Here is a 7,321-nt window from a genome sequence, read left to right as displayed (position 1 = left end):
GGAGTGCGTGTCAGGAGCACAGAATGTCACATAGATAGAGAAAACAATCTCTAGCAAACAAATCAATAGGGCTGTTTGGCTTTTAAGTATGCGAAGCACCGCGGCACAAAGCTGTTGAAGGCGGCAGCTCACACCCCCTTCGTCAGGAGCAGGGGGAGAGAGAGAGAGAGTTTGTTTTTCAGTCAAAAATCAATACGTGCCCTTCGAGCTTTTAAGTATGCGAAGCACCGTGCAGCATCGTTTTAGGAAGCAGCTGCACAAAAGATAGCAACGTGAAGATAATCTTTCAGCATTTTTAGACGAGCGTCCGTATCGTCTAGGTGTGCGAACAGCCCCCCTGCTCAATCCCCATACGTCAGGATCAGAGAAAGTCAGAGCAAGAGAGTGAGAAGAGTAAGCAATCTAGCTTCTCAGCCATCTGCCAATAGCATCCCTTGTATGAAATCAACTGGGCAAACCAACTGAGGAAGCATGTACCAGAAATTAAAAGACCCATTGTCCGCAGAAATCCGCGAACCAGCAAAAAATCCGCGATATATATTTAAATATGCTTACATATAAAATCCGCGATGGAGTGAAGCCGCGAAAGGCGAAGCGCGATATAGCGAGGGATCACTGTATCTTTTTTATCTTTAACTAGGGGGCTTTGCCCCCTGCTCGCTTTGCTCACCACGAATTAGACGATCTACAAGTCTCTTTAAAGTTTAAATCAAACAATATATTCAATCTCTTTTCATTGTTCCGTTATTTCACGAGTAATAATTTCCATGTGTTTGCGCTAATGCAATAATTACTATCATTTTTTGACTTTAGAATTTTTGTACTTCCATTACTTCTAACCTGCTCTGCATGTGTATTGTGCCACGTTTTTGAATTCTTTACGACGTTCAACTTTGTCATCTACTCTTTATCTTTTATTTCCGGCCCTGGGCGTGGTTAAATCTCTTGACACAAAGTCTCGTCTCGCGGGACATGAAAGTGTCTCTCGGAGAAAGTCATGTCTCATCTCTCTTCCCAAGATTTTTTTGTTATAATAGAGAGACATGAAATAAGCACTAAACTTGCTATCTTTCCTGAAGTCCAGACACAACCACAGACTAAAGGCAAGTTTGTGAAAAAGAATGGCACAGCATCTCACCAATGATGATTGTAATGTAACGGTTCAGAATTTTCATTCTCCCATATGTACTGTACATGTATTCATATGCATACTTTTTTATTTTGTTTGTATGTTATGTTCTTTTCTTGGTACATTTAATTTTTCATAATATATTTTAATTACTGTATGGTGAGCTTAAACAGAAGTGCACTAAATGACAAATAATGGAACTGAATTCTACCTGGAAATAGCCAATTCCGTTTCCACATTTCCTAGTAACAAAGAGAATATACAACAAAGAAAAAGATGTGAGTCTCCTCAATTTAAATGGGGTAACTTGACAGTTAGTAGAACTGTTTCATTCTCTTTTGATCCGCCTCTTTCTTATTGGTAAAAAATTAACTTTGATATGAAATAGGAATATATAAAATTACACAATTGTTTGGAATAATTTAACCATATTTGAAGTTTCATTCTTTTCACAAAAGTTCTGCTATTCTTTTGTTGGGCACAAATTAATCTTTCTAATAAATTACCAAAGCAGCAAAATCATTTAAATGAATTAAATTAAATTAAATTATTTCAATCATTTAAAGTGTATACAGTATATGAAAACACTTCTTTCATATAAATAGTACACTTTTAAAGGTTACTTAAACACAGTACTCTAATAATTAAATTAACACTGATTTTGCTTGCAAGTGAATGATATCTTACAAATAATTTCACTAGTTAAAGTTCAGACAGGGGCCAAAACACATGATTCATAAACCTTTGGTCATAGCAGAAGGGACTTAATGCTAATAATTGTTCCAAGGTTGGTCTTCCTGTAATTTGCAGGAAAGAAAAGAAAAGGAGTGAAGCAGTGGTGCTTCATTTCAGAAGTCAATATTTGGAACACTCAATGTGCACAGACCTTGCTCATGTTTTATTATTCATTGAGGATGGATTCAACCAATCTACATGTAACCTACACCTATTCCCAGTACTGTCTACTTGATCACACACACTGTCACTCAATTTGCTGAACTGTGGCAACATTTTTATCTGTTGTCTATGGTTACGGTCATTAAGACCTTGGGACATGTTTGAGAGATGTCTTGTCATGATGTAATTCAGCAGTCCATTTTTGACTGTGACAAATGAAGGGGAATAATCCTTGTATATACTGACTAGACAAAAATGAATCTACAAAGGTACATTTTTTCTAGCATTACAAATTCAACAATAGCACAATACTTGTCTTTTTTAAGTTTTCAGCAACTTGCATTTGAAACAAAACATGTACACTGTAAACCACAAATGCTAGAAATACATAATTTACATATTTTGGTGCCAAACAGTTTCTTTTTGCCACTTACGGCAATATTAAATACCCTTTTCAGGTTTGAAACTATTTATTGTTTATTATTTATATTTTGCAAATGTTGTAGGCCACCTTAGTAAAATATTTTTGAAGCGTATTATCTGCTCAGTGTTTATTTACTTGTGAAAATATATATAAGATTTGACAAATAAACACTGATGCATTAAAGGGAATTTCTTCTGTTTTCCAACAATGTACTAGTATCTTGTAAGTTGGACAGAACAACATAGGGTTTGTTCCTAGAACTCTCCTTGAGGCACTACAGCCATTTCATGCATTGGGTAAATTCCTCCAGCAACACACCTGATTCAAAGTATTGAGACACTGATTAGCCTAGCCAGGCGTGCTAGAGGTGCAATTTAACAAATATATGAATATATTAGATAGTACCCATAAATACTTCTTTAGCACAAGGAGGTTTGGAAATGACTAAGCTTACACATTTTGACAAACATAAAATAGTTTTGTGTTAACAAAGATATAGTCTTCAAGCAGTTGAATCAGATGTGATAGTTCAAGTGCCAAAGAAATCTGAAAACCTAGGCATGTTATATACAGAAAAGGCAGTGGATTACCCAAAAAAATGGTTTTATTTGATGACTTAAAGGTCTCTTCCTTAAGGGACGTAAGGAAATGTAGTAAAGTACTTTCTCAAAATGTTTGTGAGTCATCTAACACCAAAGTACACATCACACTTCAACCATGTGATTACACCAAATTTTAAATGTTTGGTTCTAAAAGATGCCGATATGTCAAAATAAGAGTTGACAAGTAGTATATTTATAGCAATTGTCATACACGTGTGGGTCAGAGGCAACCAACAGGCTCAAAAGATGGTAATTACATCTGGGGGGTGGCAGTGTGTACTAACCCTTTCTCTCTTTACTCTGTAGACCATCTGGGGGAAATCCCACCTGAGTCTGTCAGCATTACTTCTGGTTCTGGCCCAATGACATCACTTCTGGTCTTCTTATCTCTAGAGAGGGTCATCTTTTATCATCAATTCTTTTTGCAAATGCATCCTCTGATCCACCTATAAAAACACCATCATGTTCAGATTAGTTCTGTCTTGAACTCAGTCTGCAAAGAGCTTGTGATTGCTGATTCTTTGTTTTGGATTTGTTTCATGAATGAAAACTTTGAACGGCGTTTTCCCTTGCCCGGACGCAGGTCACCGGGGCCCCCCTCTGGAGCCAGGCCTGGAGGTTGGGCTCGATGGCGAGCGCCTGGTGGCCGGGCCTGCACCCATGTGGTTTGGCCGGGCACAGCCCGAAGAGGCAATGTGTGTCCCCCTTCCCATGGGCTCACCACCTATGAGAGGGGCCAAGGAGGTCGGGTGCAGTGTGAGTTGGGTGGTGGCTGAAGACGGAGACCTTGGCGGTCCGATCCTCGGCTACAGAAGCTGGCTCTTGGGACGTTGAATGTCACCTCTCTGAAGGGGAAGGAGCCTGAGCTAGTGCACGAGGTTGAGAGGTTCCGGCTAGATATAGTCGGACTCACCTCGACGCATAGCTTGGACACTGGAACCAATCTCCTTGACAGTGGCTGGACTCTCTACCACTCTGGAGTTGCCCCCGGTGAGAGGCGCCGAGCGGGTGTGGGTATACTTATTGCCCCCCGACTTGGAGCCTGTTCATTGGGGTTTACCCCGGTAGACGAGAGGGTAGCCTCCCTCCGCCTTCAGGTGGGGGGACGGGTCCTACCTGTTGTTTGTGCGTATGCACCAAACAGCAGTTCGGAGTACCCACCCTTTTTCGAGTCCCTGGAGGGGGTGCTAGAGGGCATACCTTCTGGGGACTACCTCGTTCTGCTGGGAGACTTCAATGCTCACGAGGGCAATGACAGTGAGACCTGGAAGGGCGTGATTGGGAGGAATGGCCCCCCCGATCTGAACCCGAGCGGTGTTTTGTTATTGGACTTCTGTGCTCGTCATGGATTGTCCATAACGAACACCATGTTCAAGCATAGGAGTGTTCATATGTGCACTTGGCACCAGGACACCCTAGGCCTCAATTCGATGATCGACTTTGTGGTTGTGTCATCAGACTTGCGGCCACATGTCTTGGACACTCGGGTGAAGAGAGGGGCAGAGCTGTCAACTGATCACCACCTGGTGGTGAGTTGGCTTTGATGGTGGGGGAGGATGCTGGTCAGGCCTGGTAGGCCCAAACGTGTTGTGAGGGTCTGCTGGGAACGTCTGGCAGAGCCCCCTGTCAGAAGTAGCTTCATATCCCACCTCCGGCAGAACTTTGACCACATCCCGAGGGAGGTGGGGGACATTGAGTCCGAATGGGCCATGTTCCGTGCCTCTATTGTTCAGGCAGCTGACCGGAGCTGTAGCCGTAAGGTGGTCGGTGCCTGTCGTGGCGGCAATCCCCGAACCCGTTGGTGGAGAGATGCCGTCAAGCTGAAGGAGGAGTCCTACAGGACCCTTTTGTCCTGTGGGACTCTGGAGGCAGCTGATAGGTACCGGCAGGCCAAGCGAAATGCGGCTTTGGTGGTTGCTGAGGCAAAAACTCAGGCGTGGGAGGAGTTTGTGGAGGCCATGGAGAACGACTTTCGGACGGCTTCGTGGAGATTCTGGTCCACCGTCCGACATCTCAGGAGGGGGAAGCAGTGCAGTGTCAGCACTGTATATGGTGGTGATGGTGCGCTGCTGACCTCGACTCGGGACGTTGTGGGTCGGTGGGGGGAGTACTTCGAAGACCTCCTCAATCCCACTAACATGCCTTCCAATGAGGAAGCAGAGCCTGGGGACTCAGAGGTGGGCTCCCCCATCTCTGGGACTGTGGTCACCGAGGTGGTCAAAAAACTCCTTGGTGGCAGGGCCCCGGGGGTGGATGAGATACGCCCAGAGTTCCTCAAGGCTCTGAATGTTGTAGGACTGTCTTGGTTGACATGCCTCTACAACATCGCATGGACATCAGGAACAGTGCCTCTGGATTGGCAGACCGGGGTGGTGGTCCCCCTCTTTAAAAAAGGGGACCGGAGGGTGTGTTCCAACTACAGAGGGATCACACTCCTCAACCTCCCTGGAAAAGTCTATTCGGGGGTCCTGGACAGGAGGGTCCGTCGGATAGTCGAACCTGGGATTCAGGAGGAACAGTGTGGTTTTCATCCTGGTCACGGAACAGTGGACCAGCTCTACACCCTTAGCAGGGTCCTGGAGGGTGCATGGGAGTTCGCCCAACCAGTCTACATGTGTGTTGTGGACTTGGAAAAGGCGTTCGACCATGTCCCTCGGGAAATCCTGTGGGGGGTGCTCCGAGAGTATGGGGTACCGGACCCCCTGATAAGAGCTGTTCGGTCCCTGTACGATCGATGTCAGAGCTTGGTCCACATTGCCGGCAGTAAGTCGAACCCGTTTCCAGTGAGAGTTGGACTCCGCCAGGGCTGCCCTTTGTCACCGATTCTGTTCATAACTTTTATGGACAGAATTTCTAGGCGCAGCCAGGGTGCAGAGGGGGTCCGGCTTGGTGGACTCAGGATTGGGTCACTGCTTTTTGCAGATGATGTTGTCCTGTTTGCTTCATCAGGCCGTGATCTTCAGCTCTCTCTGGATCGGTTCGCAGCTGAGTGTGAAGCGGCTGGGATGGGAATCAGCACCTCCAAATCCGAGACCATGGTCCTCAGCCGGAAATGGGTGGAGTGCCCTCTCAGGGTTGGGAGCGAGATCCTGCCCCAAGTGGAGGAGTTCAAGTATCTCGGGGTCTTGTTCACGAGTGAGGGAAGAATGGAGCGTGAGATCGACAGGCGGATCGGTGCGGCGTCCGCAGTGATGTGGGCTCTGCATCGGTCTGTCGTGATGAAAAAGGAGCTCAGCCATAAGGCAAAGCTCTCAATTTACCAGTCGATCTATGTTCCTACCCTCACCTATGGTCATGAGCTATGGGTAGTGACCGAAAGAACGAGATCGCGTATACAAGCGGCTGAAATGAGTTTTCTCCGCAGGGTGTCTGGGCTCTCCCTTAAAGATAGGGTGAGAAGCTCAATCATCCGGGAGGGGCTCAGAGTAGAGCCGCTGCTCCTCCGCATCGAGAGGAGTCAGATGAGGTGGCTCAGGCATCTGATCAGGATGCCTCCTGGACGCCTCCCTGGTGAGGTGTTCCGGGCACGTCCAACCGGGAGGAGGCCCCGGGGAAGACCCAGGACACGCTGGAGGGACTATGTCTCCCGGCTGGCCTGGGAACGCCTTGGGATTCCCCCGGAAGAGCTAGAAGAAGTGGCCGGGGAGAGGGAAGTCTGGGTATCTCTGCTCAAGCTGCTGCCCCCGCGACCCGACCTCGGATAAGCGGAAGAGGATGGATGGATGGATGGATGGATGGAGCCTTCAGTGATAGCTTTGTTGTGGGCTCTAGTATGGTTTTGAGGATATGGTCAATGGAATGATGACTACTGAGCAAAAAAATAATCTTTTTAGCAGGAAAATGGCCTCAAACACACACAATTAAAGCTTACTTTGAGCAAACATCTGCTCATAGAATTATACCAGTGTTAGCCATCTCAGGCCTGACTTTAATATACTGTAGTTGAGGCTGTACAGCAAATGAGACAAAAGTAGCCAAAGTAAAAAAAAAAATCTTGCAAGATGCTTGGGTAACTTCTGGAAAACAGATTTCCTCCCTACATCCTTTGCTAGAGGGACACATATGGATTCCCTTACAGTCTTGAACACTAAGAAAATTAAGAAAGTAAATGAATTGATGTCTGATTGATATGTCAAAAAATAAAGAATTACCCTGAAAGTTGACTGTTCAAAATAAAATAGCCATTTATGTGCTTTAAGGCCTCACTTTTTCCATGACTAAGTCAAGGAAGTCAGAAGTTACCCAAGCAGCATCAGGGAAGAGGCAGAA

The sequence above is a fragment of the Erpetoichthys calabaricus genome, chromosome 1 (genome assembly GCF_900747795.2).
Source record: "Erpetoichthys calabaricus chromosome 1, fErpCal1.3, whole genome shotgun sequence".
Classification (NCBI taxonomy): domain Eukaryota; kingdom Metazoa; phylum Chordata; class Cladistia; order Polypteriformes; family Polypteridae; genus Erpetoichthys; species Erpetoichthys calabaricus.
Note: the sequence above shows the minus strand (reverse complement) of the source record.